The sequence below is a fragment of the Chrysemys picta genome, chromosome 1 (assembly GCF_011386835.1).
Source record: "Chrysemys picta bellii isolate R12L10 chromosome 1, ASM1138683v2, whole genome shotgun sequence".
NCBI classification, from domain to species: domain Eukaryota; kingdom Metazoa; phylum Chordata; order Testudines; family Emydidae; genus Chrysemys; species Chrysemys picta.
The window spans coordinates 240,587,675-240,607,627 of record NC_088791.1 but is presented as its reverse complement, the minus strand read 5'-3'; the positions used below and the strand labels follow the sequence as shown (position 1 = coordinate 240,607,627).

The following is a 19,953-nucleotide window of genomic DNA, read 5'->3' as shown; positions in this document are numbered from 1 at the left end:
TCCCTAAAGCATGGGGTCTGACTGCAGCTGCACACTCTGCATTGCTTTGGGCTTAGGTCGTTGGAACCTCCACTCTTTGGGCAGTGATCTTGCTACCCAAAGAAGCATTGCTGCATATTGTAAAAGTGGCTGTTTTACCCTTAAACAGTACCTGGCTTTTGTGTGTCCATATATATTAGAGAATAGAATCAACACCTAAGAATTTAAGGCTCAGATCCTAACTGTGCTCTACTGCTGGGACAGAGAAGCCAACACACAATAGATACAGTCTGTGTCCACTTACTAATTGAGGTCTGCAGATACTAAATGAGAAGATGTAAACCAAAAGTGACAGAAGACCCATCTTGTTTAGCAAAACAATGCTGTTTGAAAAAAGTTGATAGTAAAATACACAGGCTGAGAAGGACACTGCACAGTACTGTTTGCTTTTCTGCAGCTAAGAAAAGATGAACAAAATGTGAAGTTTTAATGAACTTCATAGTTTTAATGAAGTTTTAAGGAAAATGGATTTTGTGATATGCACACATAAATAGTGACAACATGATGGTAGGGGATAAATTCTGAAAAAAAAATTCATTTCAGGTCAATCAAAATGTTTCATTTTGAAAAAATCAAAACATGTTGTTCTAATATCACCCTTTAACAACTTAAAATTTTTTTTTTTCCTATATAAAAACAATTAAGTTAATTTTGGAAAATTCTTTTGAAAAGAAAGATTGAAATGTTCCATTCTGAAATTATTAAAACATGATGTTTCAACATTAGTGAAATGCTTCCTTTTGGGGTTTTCTGAAAAACAAATATAATCAAAATCAACACTTATTTGACACATTTCAATTTTGACAAAAGCGGCAATTTTCACTGGAAAACTGTTTTGATGAAAAATTTCCAACCAGCTCGAGTGGGAACAACCATTTGAAACCACTTCCTTGGGTCATTTTTGTCCATAGGAAAAAGATCTCAACTGTGACAGTTTGGAGAAAAACACACGATTTTACCTGTTTTCTGCTCAACAAAAAATACCACGATTCCAGCAGAATCCTCGTAGAACTATTTTTTATCACTTTACAAGCTTAGATACATATGGCCTTTGACATCAATGGCAAAACTCCCATTGGATCATACACATAGAAACAGAACAAATATCCACCAAGCCTGTCTCTGTCCCCTGTAGTTACAAAAAATCCATCATATGGGATATACCCATCTGATCCTAAGCAATGATTCTCACTTATTGCTCCATAGCAGATTGAAAAACACCTAAGGTCCTGTGGCAGGGCTTTAAAGGGGGTTTTACCCCTGCCCTGCCACAATGCTGGCTGCAGCCTGCTCTCTGGCCAGGAGGCCAGGGGAGAGACACAGGTGTTCAGCAGTGCAAGCTGAATCAGGGCTGGCTCCGAGGAACATGCTGAGCTGAGTGCTGACAGCTGAGGCACGGGAGGGCGATAAAAACCCTGATCACACCTCAGAGAGGAGACTAGACTGGGAGGAGACAGGAGGGTAGTATCGCTGTCTCCTTACCAAAGAGGGAAGTCTCAAAGGCAGGAGACCCTGGGGAGGGTCTGTGGGGCACTAGCTGTTGGGAGACTGCACGAACGCTGTAAATAAAGACACTTGGGTGATCCCGCAAAAGAAGGCGTGGAAGACTCTTTATTATACCTGCCTAAACACAGGTTGCAGGCACAAAAGTGGGAAGGTCCCAAGAAAGGAGCGAGAGCAAGACAGACTAAGTGACATCGGCAGTGTCAGTATATTTATTTACATGAAGGGAGAACTATTGAACACGAGTGGCTGCGTGAAATGAAACTAGCAGAAGACGTCCATAAAGCAGCTGGAATATTTAGTACTGCAGTTTTGATGGAAATAAATATAAAAATATTAATAAAATATCTAATTTAATAGTGCTTAGATATTTTAAAATTATTTTTGTTTTGTAGGTTTAACACTTTTATAATCACTTCTTCAGATCAGGCAGATTTGAAAAAATTATTTTTAAGCATAAACAAAATGATCTTATGCAAAAATTATTGAAGGTTTTTTTTTTTCAATTTGAGAGTGCAGTGCTCTATTAATATTACTTTCATTTATTTTTCATGTAACAAACAGCTACTACCTACAGGAAATAATCATCCTTACGTAAACTTACAACATTTCAGGTGTGTCTTGCATATTCATATCAGGTTTATGATATATAGATGGTAGGCCAGATTCTGAGAGGTGCTGTGCATTTATAATTCTGGTTCTCAATATCTCTCAGGATTATGCTGTCAATATTACAGATGTATCAGTCTGGGACAGTGTTCTACCCATTATTATGAATCAGCTTCTGTGAGTTGCAGAACAACATCAACTTCCATTATCAGGCCCTTCACATTTATTTCCTTTTCTATTATTTAATGCACACTTTCTGACCAACTCAAGCTTTCATGAACAACATCATTCTAGTTCTTATTTTCAGTAAGATCAACAGCGGGTCTCCACACACTCTCTCACACTTGCAAGATTAGCCTGTATTTTACAGATTGATCTTTCATATGAGGCAAAATCTGCTATTGCTCTAACCCACATTAAACAAGATTGCATTGGACACTACATAGAGAACGCTGTTCTCATTCCAGGCTCACTTTATTCCATGAACAAGTTTAGTACCCGATCCCCTCCACCATAAAAGCAAAAGGCCCATCAGCTCATTATAGTAGCTAAACAACACAAATGCAATAACTGGTGTAGGAAATGCTTGGTTAGTGAAAATAAGCTTTTTTCCTTCCCTTCTGGGAATATCAAGCTTCTGAGTTGCAGACAGAATCAACCAACCTGCATTATGAATCCAATTACATTTGTGTTTTTCTTTCTCACAAATGTGGGCAGAAAAAAAAAAAGGATCATTGCCTATATATAAAGTGAAACTTCATTATTTTACTTACACCTCTCTTTCCAGAAGAAACCTAGAAAACCCAGGGATCATGATAGCAGGTATATATATTCTGTCCTCAAGAGAATGGGGGCTACAGGAACTTATGGTTTTCAGGAGCAGGAGAGGCAACAAGCATGCTTTAGATCTCCCCCCTCACTCCCCAATGAAATTAAGAAGAACTTCATTGAAGTCAATGTAGTTACACAGTACATATCACTGGCCCTATCTTTGCCACTATAGTAAGGAGGCTATGGAATGTCCTCCTTTCTGACCACAAAAGTTACCTCTTTTAAGTGGATTTAAAACCTGTTAATTGGTAAAAGTCGTTGACTTCAGGCATGGTATGTTGACTTTTATTTATGACTTCATATTAATTTTGAATAGTTTATAAAATATGGTATGTTTCAGTCATGTAAGACCCAGTCTTAAAGGCCTTTGTCCCCTAAAGGGGCATAGCGAAGCTCCAGTTAGCTTCACTTAGGCAGGATTGGGCCTTTAATCCGCATTTGTTTTATTATAAAGCCCCCAAGATATAGTGGTAGATAGGCACTTTATGAACAAAACTAGTAGTATTATTAAGTACATTTTCCTTTCCGTTTTTTTAGGACATGTAAGCAGGCATGTAAGACTTTGACAAAGCCCTCTGTTATTGACATCACTGTCTGTCTGTCTGTGTCTGATCCACCCAGATAGACAAATATTTGGCAGCAGACGTGTGTAAAAATATTTGTTTTTAAATGGATGATTCTTTACTTCACTGCTAGGTTACATTATTCCATTAAATTCCACCACACATGATCCTTCCTGAACAAACATTTGCCATCAATATTTGCTAAAAAAAATCAAGTAAACAAACTATTACAAAACATAATTTCATTCCTTCACCCAACTAAATCCAGTAAGACTTTAACACAAGTACAAACCTAAGAAAAAAGGGTAAGTATTTCTTAAAACATGAAGGCCTGTAGCACATTTGCATTTTAAAATTAATTGCTGACCTAATTATTTGTCAGTAGAAGCATAAATTAATCAAATATAACTTACAGTAAAGCTTTTAAACACCCACAGGATTTTTCCCCCAAGAGTAAATTGTCATAACGGTCCAGTTTGACAATCCATTCTTGCTGTCATCTCATGACCGAGGGAAGAATAGCTGGGAAATGGTACCATATGGAGACACAAGAGAGAATGAGATACTTAGATCTCTTATACAAAGGCACGTTAGCTAACAGTCACCAGAGGAAGTCAGGAAAGGCGTAGCTTTGAAAAACAACCCTAAACGCTCTACATCCACTTAGATATAATTTATACTGCTTCCAGTTTTGTCTAAATTTCTCTGATATTAAATATGAATATTTATTAGGAAGCAAACTAAGTGTGTAATGTTTCATTTCTTATATTTCCACTGATTATGTTTTGTGCTCAGTATCACTGTTATGGAAAAGCCTGTATTTATAGACAGAACTGGGACTTTATTTTTTCTCTTAGGGGAGCTCAGTGTTTTACTCACAAATAACATGTCACAGTCAATACCTTCATGACCTCAGGCTAAGAACATATAGTTTAATTTCAAACATTCAGGCTTTACATGGAAAGAAAACTGGTTGAACCTTCCAGGTAACATGACCAATGCGGTACTTTCAAAGGGTACACCTAGATGACTGGGATAGAAATACCTCATCAGTAGATGCGTGAACTACTTTGCTGCTTCTCTCATTACAGTACTGCCTCTATCCTGTCATCATCTGGCAATGGCAACCCACAGTAAAGGCTGTTTTTCTGATCATTTTGCACTCATTAAATACAGCTGTCACAATAGCGGATGCGAGAATGCATACAAAACTTTTATGCCACGTCAAAATAAAGCAGCAACATTTTAAAAAGATCTGAAACCTTTGAAGCTTTTTCTTGAGAAATATTGAAATATTGCTTTTTGTTGTTGTTGTTTTTGACAATTGAAATTGTTCCACAGCGACACACATTAAATCTCATCGCAGAACAAAATATCATCTATCAAAATTATAAAAAAGTAAAAAACAAAACCAAACCAAAACAAAAAAACCCAGCCAACTTCTCTGAAGCGTAAAGTGTTTGGGCTGAAGTTCTGGTTCATCACCTGATTTCTGGGGCTGAACAAACAGCAAGTTTCAAACTCTCAAGAGAGCTGACATTTACTTCTGGACCATAGGGTGAAATCTGTTCCATAAAATTTCCATTTGAACTGAAATCCCTGCTCCCAAGTTCCACATTTTGAGTAATAGCTCCCTTTCAAGCTAAGCAGCAGTAAATTCTGCAGTTGTTAGACACTATTGTCTCCAGAAAAAAAAAAAGGAGGAATGACTCAAAATCCATTGTGTAATCTGTGGAGACAGAGATACCTATATGTTCTGCATTAATTAGTCTTCTTATTAGTAAGAAAGGAGTGTGGTTGTCCTGTCTGAAGGACTCCTCATTTTTTTTTCTGATACAGACTAACACGGATACCACTGAAACCAATATCCAAAATAACTCAATGAAGACTTTGGTCACCCTGAGTTCAATGATAATAGCTATTTGCACTTCTATAGCACCTTCCCGTGTGACAATATCAAAGCACTTTACAAATATGAATATATTTAGTTTTGCAACAGCTCTCTGAGGTAGTTATTATCCCTGGATGGGGAAACTAAGGCACAGAGAGATCAAAAGACTTGTCCAAGATTACATGGCTGGTCTGTGGAAGAGCTAATGGCAGAAACAGACTCCAGATCTCTAGATTCTCAGTCTCATGCTTTAATCACAAGACTTGTCTAGAGGTCGGACTACACCAGGGATGAAAGCCTACTACTACCATCAGCTTAAACTCAAGTGACATATGCCTGTGTTTCCCTGCTGAAACCTAGGTTCTATTCCTCCTGATCCTCTGTAGTCAGGATTTACTAGGGGTTTGATTTTCAGTGCTAGAACTCAGCTTCTACTTATTTACACATAATTTTGTGAGCTCTCACCACACCCACAGAAAGTACTGGTGCTTCAGGCGGAATTGTGAGCACACAAGTGGAAGCTGATAGTTGAAAACCACGTCTTTACATCCATAGGTGAACTAACAATGCAATTTGTTTGTAAAGGCATGGAAATCCCAAATTGTTTCATTGAGCTGAAAAGCTCAAACAGTGGAGGATCTTAGAGGCAGCATGACTAGTAGCTAACCAAACAGACCCCCGATCTCTAATGCAATCCGAGTTGCTGTGATCTTGGGAAGCTATAACTCTTAGATCAAAGATGGCCAGAATAGCTCTTCCCTGCGCACTTTGGGTTCCAAGTCTTTCCCTTCTTGCTGTCCGACACTGTTGGCTCCTGATAAATCTGTGCCCCTTCACCCTCACTGCCAGCCTCCCAGCTGGCTACTTAATCAGCTGCTCTCCCTTCATTGATTGAGTCTCTCTTCCCTGCTCCCTCCACAGGCTGATCCCCTCCCTACAAATTGATCCACTCTGGCTAGCTCAGATATTATCCCTTACATCAGTCTCAGACCCCTCCTCTGGCGTGGAAGAGAGAAAATTGTGCCCTCCTTCATTTCCTGGCGTGAGGAGAGGGGAAAAAAATCAAAGTGTGTTGGGTTGAGTGGGCAGCAGTGTGTGTGTGGGGGAGTGAAAGCATGGCAGAATGTCTCTTTGTGGGGTGTATGGACGGAGGTGTGTGCACATCTTAGGGAGGGGTGATAGTGATAGAGTGGGTGTGTGGAAGGGACATCAGAGGTACAAAATACACAATGAGTGAGAATGGAAGGTGGAGTGGAGAGAGGCAGAGGAGTTTGGGTAGCACTGAAGGGGAGGAGAAGGGAGCCAGTGGAAGGAGTGAGGGGCTGAAAGGAAAGGAGTAAGAGACAGAGGAGGAAGTGAGCACAGGGGGGAGGGAGGGAAGGAGAAACTAAAAGAACAGGAGAAAGGAGGGAGAGAACACCGCACAAGAAGAGAAAGGCTGGGGCAGAAGAAAAGGGAGGAGACAGTTTTAACAGTACAGACAAGTTAGACTGAAGGAAAAAGACTGAGGAAAGGATACACCAGCAGGAAGAGAAAAGAGAATAAGTGCAAGAGAGACCCAGTACTGGAAAGGTAATTGTTTCTATTACTCCACAGAAAACCGAGGGCCAAAACATACATCAACAAACTTTGATTCTATTCATACACATTCAGATCTTTTGATCAGCCCACAAAACCTGATTCCTGTCCATGTGCCAGAACCTAGGCTGCTTGCTCAGCACAGCACCAACACCCCAACATCGCACACCTGCCTGCCTGCTCCAGCACTGGCAGAGATGTGCCTGATTGCTTGCTCACCACAACCACGCTTCTCATCCCCAGGTCAAATCCTCTCAAGCTCCAGGGCAGACCCTGTCATTTGGCCTCATTTGCAGACTAGCCAGTAACCCTTAAGTCTGCCCCTCAGTGCACAGTTACAGCTTTAGGCTCAAACCTGCAGATCCTATTCAGCTTTGACCCATTCCAAACTTCCCTTGGTTTCAAAGAGACTTTGGCCTGAATAAGGACTGTAAGACTGGGGCCATAGTTAGGTTGTTCAGTGTGAAAATGACTTCATTTTCAGAGGGTTTCATTGTTACCTGCTTTAAGGTTTTACTGTTTTGTTTCTCTCATTGAAATACACAGAAGGGAACTGTACATCAAACACATAAAAGGTTTCAACTTTTTAATTCCCACCATGTATTTTGGTAAGAGGAATTAAATGTCAAAACACAAAAGCAATAATACATTTAATGGTAAAAAACATATAATTAACTCATGTTTTTATTTTTCAGATTGAGGGAATTGAAATAAAAGGGCAATAAGGTCTTCCTTTGGCATTCCATGAAATGGAAAGGCACATTTGTATCTTTTTGTACCTTTTACAAAATGAATACACCAGTAATCCGACCCATTCATTTCGGAAAAGGAGATCATGCTTTAGGTCTATAGTGTATTTTGCAAGGATGTTCAGAAGGCATACTAGTGAAATGTGCCATATGAAATCAACTGTGGGTTAAAGCAGTTATTCCTCATGATGATAGATGGTTGATTTGGTATAATCCTTGAGGAGAACCAAAACCCTCTTGTATGGGAGATCCATAGCATCATGTTTCACTCATATCAATATAAGCAAAGTGGGCAAATTATGCACCTGGTATCTTACAAGAGACTCATAGGAAAAATACCCAACAACATGTGCATATACATTATTCACTTATTTCATTACATTACTTAGATAATAAGCTCTTTAGGACAGGAACTGCCTTTTTGTGATGTGTTTGTACAGTGCCAAGCACAATAGGGCCTGACTGTTGGTGCCTTTAGGTGCTACTACAATACAAATTATTATTATTACTACTACTACTAATATGCAGATGCAAAACTATATAACTGAGCTCCTAGATTGGTGCAGTGTTTTATTTCTGAACCCAGCATTACCACGCTAGATACTACGTTGAGTGGCTCACTAGAAGTACGTATATAGATATAAATAAACTCAGTGACAGCACTCTCCTGGGATAGTGCCTTTCCATCAGGTTAGAAACTAATGGTGAAATTCAGTCCTCAGATATGCACACAGTTCCCACTGGAATCAATGGGAACTCTATGTGTGCATCTTAGGACAGACATTGGCCCTGTAGATGGGAAATCTCCTTGTTGAGAACTATGGACGTATGTGTTTTAATTTTTTACTAAAAAAACCCAACAGTTTTGAAAACTACACATAAAATAAACTTTTGCATCAAGTGACATTAATATAATTGTACTAATTGCAATACAACTGCTGAAACAGAGGGAGTCCTGAAAGCAACAAATATTGCTAAAATGGTGTGGAGAGACAGACCACCAACACCCGATATTAGACCGTTATGCCAGCTATCTTTCAGAGGCTGTCAAATGTAAGAGCATATCCTTCAGAAAACACACAATTTGTATGGTAACATCCTTTGAGCCATATCCATATCCTTGTCAAATCAAAACCATCACAAAGTTCCAGAGGCCTGATTCTCATTTACATGAAGACACCTTTACATCACTCTGGCAATATAAAAGGGCCTGAAAGGGTATAATTGTAAATGCAAAAGTTGTGTAAAGATGCCTTAGTGTAAAAAAGAATCAGGCCCTGGATCTACAAAACTAAAGGACTGTATTAAAATTCCAGAAAATTAAGATCAAAGCTTAACTCCATATCAACCAACAGTATTACTCCTATATATGGAAAGGATCTATGAGCAGAAAAATCAGTGCTTAGATACTAAAGTATTTGGTGTTCTGTAAAAATCACAGCTAGCTAGCTGGCAATACATTGAAGGTCACTGACTTCAATGGAGCTACACCAGCTGAGGATCTGGCCCATGGTAAAAATGAAATATTTATTATGGAAAAGAGTAGAATAGACTTTCTGTTTTAGTGTAGCCTCTGAAATTCTTGGCTATTTAAATTTAAATTAGGCTCTTTTACTTCTGTATAAATAACTTCTGTATTTCCTCATTTCCTTGTTTCTTTTGTATAATGATAATATAAAGATAAATTTAAAATCTCAGAAAAGGAAAAAAAATAAAAGGTAAACTTTCAAGGAAGTATATGAAAATTAACTCATTAATGTTGGCTACTGAAGTCATTACAATGGTAAAATATGTATAGTATTTACAGATTTTTAAAGAAATCTTAACTGCATATATTTATATACTCTTTGTGCCTAAGAAACTATAAAAGCTATTTTTGTACCTCAGTTGCCTATTATATAAATACATTTAGCTTCCACCTAAAATGGATATTTACCAATGTAGACTTCAGAACAGTCTAAAAATCCATATAATGTGAAGTCATAACATGTATTCATTTGCTTAAAAGAGTGGACGTTTGAATTTTTTTTAAAAGTAAAAGAGCCTAGTTCACATTGTGGCCAGTCAAAATGTATTTTACGATAAACTATAATTTTGACTTGTAGAGGGGAAAAAAAGCAGCCAACTGGTAAATACTATTTGCAGTCTTGTATTTCTAAAATGGAGAAATGGATAAAAACATTTATTATTAATTTACAAAAATACATTTCTCCCTGGCTGAGCCCTATCACATCATGTTTCTGGACAGACTGACTAAGTTATAAACTTGCAGAAAACAGACTCTGTGGTGAACATTCTTGTAGACCCTTTACCATAGTGGCATAAATTCTCCTGTAGAATAATGTACAGTAATTATATAGATTTCCCTCTTTCCAATTTAGAGCTATGCTTCCCTCACAGTAGTTGAATGGAGAAGCTGCAGACAACTAGTTGACCTAAAAATTCAATTAGCATCACATCTTGGCACAAATAAATAATTTGGATCAATGCCTAGTTAGATCAGGTCTATTTCTAGTACACTGAGTAAAAAGAGCAATTTTTTACAGCCTAGTTTGATAAGTAAGAGGTGTCTCTCTCACCTGCTCACACTCCAAATTGTCAGTCTCATTCTTTGTTCCTTTGCATGCAGCTGTTGTCAGTTTCCGAGTCACAGAACCACTTGCAGGAACGGCTCTAGAGAATTTGGGAAGAAAGGAAAGAAAAAAGAAGCTTCAATTTTTTTTTTAACAGAAGAAGGAGAACATACAGAAAAGAGAGGGGTTCTCAAATATGTAGCCTGCAGCCTTGTCAGGTAACATTTCTTTAGATGGTTTTCTCTCCCCTTCCTCACCCCAAGATCTCTCTTCATCATTTTTTTAAACAACTCTTCTGGGACAGGGACATGAAAGTGAACTGTGGGTCAAAGGCAAGAATTAGGGGTTGCCGGAGCTACTGTCTGATGGCTTTACTTTATCTTTGTGTCCAAGCTTTTTCCAGTCAGCAGGTACTGGAGGTTATCCATTCCAGTCACATCATTTTCTGCTTGATGACAAGCATCACACCTTCATCCATCGCATTTACATTTCAAACTGCCACACTGCTGCTATTGATTAATTATTTAGCAGCCTTTGGCCACGTGAGCATTACTGAGCTCACGTTTTACGTAGAAGGTCCATTTAAAAAAATCTAAATATTTTTATTTGTGTGCATCTGTAGTTTTCTAAAATAAAATACATCCATATTTAAGCCTCTGTGTGCATTAATGTATATTTATGCACACACCCATTTAAATATATATTTGTATCCACATACACATGTATAAATACATACACACATGGAGTATAATCTTGCTAATCAGATCTTCAGCAAACCACAATAAGAACAGATTTTTATGTTTGCAGTTTACTGAAAGACGGGTCAGTGAGATCTTGCAGAGGTGGTGGGCCAGGATCACAGCAGGCAACATCACACTCTCTGTGGGCCAATAGGAGAGGATTACATCATCTGCTGCCCCATCACTGGGACTCAGCAATGAATCATGTTAAAGACTTTTGCCATTGGTTGGTGCTGCTTGTGCTCCCCCATCACCACTGGCATAGGGTGGAAGCATGACTTTGTAGAACTGGATTGGGAATCATCAGATCTGGTTTCTGTTCTGGGCTCTGACACTGATTTCCTGGGGCAACTTACGTCATGTCTCTGTTCCTCATTTGTGAAATGGAAATGCAGGGATGATGATGATGATGGGCGTTACTGAGTATGATCATCTTCCATGGGTGTTATGGGTCCTCAGGTGGCTAATAAGGCCAATCCTTGAACCACAAGTTCTATTACAATGAGGGCAGAGGTTTTCAGGCTCAGCAGGAGGCTGTTGACCATAACTGGAGATCAGTCTCTCCTTCTTCCTGAGCCTCTTGTCCTCTTCAGCTTGTCGGCGAGCAAGTTCAAAATGCAGGGACCATCACGTAGGACTTCACTCCATTTTATGCGATCCTGGGCAAGTGTCTCCCAGGTATCAATGTCAATATTACATTTTTTTAGATTGTCCTTCAGCAAGTCCTTATAACACTTCCATTGTTCACCTATGTTATGGTACCCTTCTTTCAGCTTAGATAACAGGACCTGTTTTGGGAGGTGATGGTCTGGCATCTGGACAACGTGACCAGTCCAGCGGAATTGCTGACAGACGATCATTGCCTCATACTGGTGGTCTTTGCCTCTTCCAGAACACTAATATTGGTGCACCTGTCTTCCCATTTGATCTTCAGAATCTTACAAAGGCAGCGTTGATGGTGCCTCTCAAGGACTTTCAAGTGGTGTTTATAGGTTGTCCAAGTTTCGGACCCATACAATAGTGTTGAGAGAATAACAGCTTGATAAACAAGAAGCTTGGTGTCTGTTCGAATGTCGTGATCTTCAAAGACCCTGTGCTGTAAACAAGAAAAAGCTACACTGGCACAGCTCAGGCGATGTTGAATTTCTGCATTAATATCTGCCTTGGATGAAAGATGACTTCCAAGGTAGAGGAAATGATTGACATTCTCCAGTGCAATTTCATTGATTTTGATAGATGGGGCATGTAATGCCTCATTTGGAGAGGGCTGATAGAGCACTTTAGTCTTCTTGATATTAAGAGTGAGACCAAGACATGCGTAAGCATCGGCAAATACATTCAAGATAGTTTGAAGATCTTTCTCAGAGTGGGCAAAGATTGCATTGTCACCAGTATACTGAAGTTCCACAATAGATGTTGTGGAAATCTGACTCTTGGCTTTCAGCCTGCTAAGCCTGAAAAGCTTTCCATCCATTCTGTAAATGATTTCAACGCCAACTGTAAACTTCCCAGCAATTAGGTAAAGAATGACAGCAATGAAAACCACAAACATGGTTGAAGCGATGATACAGCCCAGTTTGACTCCTGTTTGTACTTTGAAAGGTTCACTCTGGGAGCCAGTGCTGCTCAGAACAGTCGCTTTCATGTTATCATGAAGCAATTTTAGGACATTGATGTACTTATCAGGACATCCAATCTTAGAAAGTACAGTCTAGAGGGCACGACGATTCACTGAGTCAAAGGCTTTAGTTAAATCAATAAAAGCCATGTACAGTGGTCGGTTTTGCTCCTGACACTTTTCTTAAAGCTGCTGTGCTGTGAAGTTCATATCTGCAGTTCCACGACATGGTCGGAAACCACTCTGTGACTCCGGTAAAATTTCTTCTGACAGGGCAGAAGGTGGGTTGCAAGGATCCACGCCAGAACTTTGCCTGCAGTGGCTAGGAGGGAGATACCTCGATAATTTCCACAATCCACTTTATTCCCTTTCTTGAAGAGGGTGACAATCAAGGCATCCCACATTTCACTGGGTATCTCCTCCTTTAACCAGATTTTAAGGATAAGCAGGTAAAGCTGCTGAATTAGCTCTGGTCCACAGTTTTTGAAGATTTCAGCGGGGATCCCATCTAGACCTGCTGCCTTGTTGTTCTTCATCTGCATATTGGCATTGTGCACCTCCAGCAAATTGGGAGGGTCTCCGAGCTCGTCCCTAAATGGTTGTTGAGGGATTTGCTCAAGGACTTCATTTACAACAATAGAATTACGGTTAAGGAGATCTTCAAAATGTTCTTTCCAGCGAAAATTGATGGCTTTGTTGTCCTTCAGACTTGTGGTTCCGTTCTTAGAGCGAAAAGGATTCACACCATGACAAATTGCCCCATAAACAGCTTTGGTGGCACTAAAGAAACCACATGTATTGTGGATGTCCATGACATGTGGGCGTTCTTGCGCTTTCTCAGTCCACCATTTGTTCTTAAGTTCTCTGGTTTTACGTTGTACTTCCGCCCTCGCCTCGGCATGGGCTTCTCTCTTTATATTACAATTTATGTCATTCTGCCAAGCATGAAATTCCATCCTCTTCTCATTAATGAGTTGCTCAATTTCAGCATCATTCTTGTCAAACCAGTCCTGATGTTTTCTGGTGTGGTAGCCTATGGTTTCCTCACAGGCATTGGTGATTACTGCTTTCAACTGGCTCCAATGTTCCTCAATTTCTTCTGGAAACTCTGATGGGAGCTTTTCTTCTAAGACTGCCTGGAAGTGGTCATGCTTAATAGGGTGCTTCAAATCTTGAACCTTCAGCTTGCGTCTGACCTGCTTCTTTTGCAGCCTCCATTTGGGAGCGATCTTAATTTTCATTGTGGATTGAATAAGGCGATGATCAGTCCAACAGTCATCAGCACTTGTCATTGCTCTTGTGAGAAGTACGTCACTACGATCTCAGGTACGAACTATGACGTAGTCGCGGAGATGCCGGTGCTTTGACCGTGGTTGTCTCCAAAATGTTTTGAACTTTTCCTTTTGTCGGAAACGGGGGTTGGTAACAATAAGTTCATGTTCAGCACACTTGGTCAGGAGCAGAATTCCATTTGAATTACTTTTGCCAACTCCTTCTTTCCCAATTGTTCCTTTCCACAGGTCTGAGTCTTGTCCCACATGTGCATTGAAATCCCCCAGAAGGATGATCTTGTCTGCTGTAGGGGTCTCCGATAAAATGGTTTCCAACGGAGAATAAAAATCTTCTTTTACATTTTCATCCACATCCAGTGTCGGTGCATAGGTGCTCAAAATAGTTGCCTGTTGATTTTTGGTGAGCCTCAGTCGGAGTGTCATAATCCGTTCATTGATGCCAACTGGTACCTCAAAGAGGCACCTTACAAGATTGTTCTTTATAGCAAAGCCCACTCCATGCAATCGGGGTTCATCTATAGATCTTTCCTTCCAGAAATAGGTGTATCCTCCTTTCTCCTCCCTCACCTGTCCTTCATCAGCTCTTCTAGTTTCGGACAAAGCAGCAAGATTGATGTTAAACTGACTCAATTCATGAGCACTAATGGCTGTACCTCGCTCTGGTCGGTCACTGTTTGTCCAATAGGGTACGTATGTTCCAAGTTCCAAAGTTGAAGAGTTTCTTACATTTTCGATTGCTGAGGTGGTGATCCTACTGGATGTGGCTATCCAGCCAGGGAAAACAGAGGCAAGACTATTTTTAGGGTACCTTTTCTAGCCCCCTCCCCATATGGGGTGAACAGAGTGGATCCTAAAAAGGACTGCTCAGTCATGGATGCAGCTGCCGAGATGCTCGACCTGCCTCAATCCTCGAGCAAGACAATTGTATCACACACCCACTGCCGGTGTGTTGGTCTGTGACTAGGAACTTCCAGATTTCACTGTCCTCTTCCCGTTGCCACTCACCGATCACCACCGGACTTTTGGCTTGTGCAAATGTTATTTTCCCAAAAACTGGAAGATGCCTGTGCGGGACTTCTTTTAAAGTGGGGAGACTGGTGCACAACAGTCACCACACTACCCTTGACAGATAGAGGACTTGAAACCAATGGCATGGACACCATGACAATTGGAAATCCTCTATTTGCTTCAGCCTTCATCCGCCTTCACAGCGGTTGTAACATTACACAACAGTTTCACATCCATTGTTTAGTTATCCTCGTCTGCTCTGCTGTTAGGGACTTCTTGGATCACACTTTGTCTGGAGCCTAGCCCTTGACCATTCTGCCATGGGTAGCCCTAAGGGAGTACGTGACTCAAGGCAGCATCGCTCTCTGGGTCATTGAGACACGCAAGCCTGTCCACCACTACAAGGTGGGATATTTGAGGATAAATCCACCAATGTTTGGGAGGCACTCAGCTACTGTGGTGATGGGATGCGCTGTACGTACCTAGACAGACAGGCTTCATCTAGCCCATAAAACTCATTAATCTGCCCTGGTGCTTCCCAATGTTAGAGTGAATTTATATATGAAATTATAAAACAGAAAATTTGGAACAGAGTAATGGCTCTATTGGGCTATTGGTTTCTGGGACTATTGATCCTATAGAGACAATTTCATGGATTCTAATGAAGTCTATTAGAGTTTCCACCAGGGAAATAAAGGTCCAATCCTGTTTTCCTTTCGCGCGTTGGATGGCATCCATGATTTACCTTAATTCTACTGTGAAGCTGTATATGAGCTACTAACATTCAATTCAGATCTCTCCATGTTGACTAGAGATGGAAACTGTAGGTATGTGGATAGGTGCTGATGTTTGGAAAGTTTAGGGAATTTCAGATTTGATGTCCTTTCTGATACCTGGGGCACCGCTAATCCTTCTGCTTCTATAAGACAAGGCACTTCCCTGGTCCTCTACACATGCCCCACCTCCACACAGTGGTTCCCACCTCAGCAAGCTCTGGTCCTCCAGAGTTGTCATGGCACTCTCTCATATTCCTAATATCCCGGCCAAAGAAATATATCTCTAAAAGAAACAACTACAAGAAGAAAACAAAATTAGTGTAAAGTATCAGAGGGGTAGCCGTGTTAGTCTGGATCTGTAAAAAGCAACAGAGAGTCCTGTGGCACCTTTAAGACTAACAGATGTATTGGAGCATAAGCTTTCGTGGGTGAATACCCACTTCGTCAGACGCATGTAATGGAAATTTCCAGAGGCAGGTATAAATATTCAGGCCAGAATCAGTCTGGAGATAATGAGTATTAGTGTAGTATTTCTATATAGGAGGAGAAATGTTTCCAGCAACGAGTTTCCTAAATCTTCTGGCATCAATGGCATCTCTGTGATACAACATGGCAACGAACAAATTTAATCTTTGAATTCTAAAATTAGAATAGTATTTCAATCACTTTCCTGATTTTTAAGGTTTTAGTGTGCATGTAACCCAACAAACACATACAGTGTGAGTTATTTTGGATTTCAGACAATGGAATACTCTCTAGTCACTTAATGTGATGGATGAGGCTCTTGGAGAGAACTGGTCATACTGTACTTACTACTGCATCACTTGTGTTTCTGACTTTGTCCACCGAATTGTTCACATAAATGTAATATCATAACTGACTCATTGCAGACTTTCTTTAAGTATACATAATTGCACAGCTTTTATGTCAGTGTTGAATATAGCTCACTACGTGCATAGGGTGGGTATTTGGGCTCATTGAAAATTTTCTGTCAAAACTCTTTGGAACTTGGAAATGGCATTGCTATGAATGAACTTCATATAGAATTACATTTTATATGCATTATAGATTTACAAAAAATATTAGCGTTTGGACACTAAACCCTGAACAATAACAACATTTCAGATTCGGTTAGTGATGGCAATATACTGTTTTGTTCATACTGAGTGATTAGCTGGCCCAATCCCATTACAAACATTGACTTTAAAAACCACAGTCAATGGAAGTTTTGATCAAGTGAGGACTGGAGGATTTGGCCACACACCAAAGAGAATAGCGATGATAACCAAAAATGAGATGAAAAATTGTGTTGGGAGATGCGTGTGTCCTGCTTTTTTTGTCTTGCTCCCTCTCTTCCCTTTGACCCCACTCTTTTTGAGCTGAATGCATTTTTTTTTATCCATTACTCTACTAGACCCTTTCCCTTCAAGTGCACCTGATTTTTAGGCACCTTCCAGATCTGGTGCCTCTTTCTGTCTCTTGATCCAAAGAAATGGTTCTGAAGCCCTTTTCCTATAGCTCAATGTAAGGCAGATAGAAAGTTCCATTTCTGTTTATATTGTATGGCTAAGCTATGAGTAAGGAAAGGCAGGTTAGCTATATCAAAATAGTTTTGTTGAATCAATGGTGCAAATTGTACTGACCTCCACTGTGTGGAAGAGGAGTGGAGGATACAAGCGGTGTACACATTCCTGATCTGCCATATATGTTCTCCAAGGTCCCATCGCCTCCCAAAACAGGTCCTGTTCTCTCAGCTGAAAGAAGGGTACCATAACATAGGTGGACAACGGAAGTGTTATAAGGACTTGCTGAAGGACAACCTAAAAAAATGTAATATTGACATTGATACCTGGGAGACACTTGCCCAGGATTGCATAAAATGGAGTGAAGTCCTAAGTGAAGATGCTGTGGTAGGGACAGGAAGTGGAGGTAACAATGAATAGTTCTTTTTGTATCTAATCCTAGCTCCCGAAATGCCAGTACACTTCAACCATTTTGACAAAAAAACAGTTATTTCTGTCTGGTTGCAGTTATTCCAAGTGATTTACACTGTTGTCATTTCCCTGTGTGAAATGTGATGTAATACTGAGTTACAATCACAATGATTAAAATAGGAATTAATTTCAAATACACACTTCCATGGTTATATCAAGGAGATGATATTGATAATAGCCTTAATGTGTACACAAAATGTACAGCATTGGAAGACACTGCAGTTTGCATGAGTGTTTGAATGCTCAAGTCACCACCCAGTAAGTATAAAAATTAAGGCCAGATTGTGAATTTCTGACTCACCTCATTGAATAGTTACTCACATGAATAACTTCACTGGGAGTATATAAAGGGTAAGGTAGTATTCAAAATGAGTAAGGGTTTCACAGTCTGGCCCTTGATGCTATACTGGTCCTGTTTCAATGTCATAAATTAAAATAAGCTCTATTGAAAATAAGCTCTGTTTCTAGTGTTTTCAGGCTACAACTATTATAAATTTGTCTAATCTCCTAACATTACTTTTGTTTTTACAGATTTTATTTAACCTGAAATCTACCTTATTAGTAGACAAACATGTCTATCTAATCTGTGTATCTTCCTCCCTATTCCTCCATTGATCCTAAAGTGGGGGAAGGGAGGAGGAGAAGAGAGCAAGACAGAATACATTAGCACATAGCGTGTGTGTGTATAATATCATAGACAATAATAGCAGCAAGGCCTTCCTGTCTTTGTTTTTGCTTACTTCATCTCTTCATGTTCACAGTTAACAAGCTTGTTCTGTATAAAAAATATAAACATAGTAATTAGTTCGTCATAGGTGTGTCTAATTTGTATTGTCACAAATAAAAAGCAAACACACCACTTAATCTTTTTATCTGGGCTTAATGAGATCAGGAAAGTATTTTCATAATTGAGAAGAAAGATTTTTTTGGGGTATAAAATCTTTTAATGTGAATTGAGAACAAAACAACACAGGCAGGCCCCTTACTCTGAACTCTTCTGTTAAATGACAAACATGATAATAAATAAAAACAATTAGATTATGAGCAGACTCCTTACTTTACAAAGATTAAAATATCTAAACATCATAATTCTGAGTTCTTTACAAGATTACATACAATCTGATTCTAGGTCACACCATTGTGACTGAATAAATAATAATCAGAGTACCCTGCCATTGCCATTAATGAACAAGGGCCTCAACAATCAATGATATGCCAGCTATAAAAACAGATCAGGGCAATCAAGTGCTTCTTCAGCTTAACTGTCACACTATAGCATGCCTCTGCCATTTTGAAATGGCTGAGGAATGCACATATTGCTAACAAGAAAGACTATGAAGCTTGTTTTTATTCATACTATTAGAAATGGACAGTTTTCACTTTAGTGACTGTAACAGGGTAGCTGGCCCATAAATGAAATTGGGTTTAATGCTCCTGTTCCAGGGGCACGCTAGTCTGAGGGGCGGGAGGAGAGGTATAACTGCCTCTGGGAGTTATAAATGCGAGTTCAGAAGCCAGCGAAGGGAGTTCAGAACCCAGAAAGGGAGAGAGCCCTGAGAGTAAAGAGAGCTCAGAGGAAGAGCAGAGCTGGACCAAGAGCTTCAGGGAGGAGATGCGCCTGACGGAGTGAATGTAAAAGTTACCTGGTTGAATAGGGGAGCCAGGTCAGGCTGGAGAAAACAGAAAGCAGTCAGGGGGTCACCTGTACCTCCCCATGGCCAGAGAGGGCTGGAGGCTGACAGCAGCAGAGGGAGATGCCCACTGGCTCTTTGAGAGGCCTCAAGGTTGGGGAATGATGGAGGGGTGAGCCCACTGATGTTTACAGGCAGAAGCTGGAACCCTACTTGGGAAGGAAACAGGGTGGAGGTGAGGACTGGTGAGAGACACTGGAGCTGTACCTGAGGGCATGCTGAGAGATGCCAGAGCAGTATTTGATGTTGGACTGTTGAGATGAATGTACTTTCTGGACTGTGCTGGATGGATTTTGATTTATAGTAGTGGGACTTTTAACAAGAAGGCTGTACTGAGTTTATCTGAGGAATTGAGAGAAACTGAGGGAAGTGGCCATTTGCAGAGCTGCCCTGAGGGGGCATCCAGGAGGCAGCCACACCTTTACAGTAACCATAATTCATCATTGACGAATGTCTCAATCTCAGCCTATTTTCAGTCTCTCTCTCTCTCTCTCTCTC

At 40.1% G+C, this 19,953-nt stretch overlaps 1 long non-coding RNA gene across 1 annotated transcript; it reads right to left on the bottom strand.

Moving 5' to 3' along the window:
- Positions 1-3,359: 3,359 nt before the first annotated feature.
- On the bottom strand, positions 3,360-19,953 carry LOC135980786 (uncharacterized). The gene is made up of 4 exons (XR_010597685.1): positions 19,408-19,953; positions 18,505-18,539; positions 10,343-10,436; positions 3,360-4,067 (listed from the first exon to the last, which is right to left on the bottom strand). It is a non-coding gene; the product is annotated as an uncharacterized LOC135980786 (long non-coding RNA).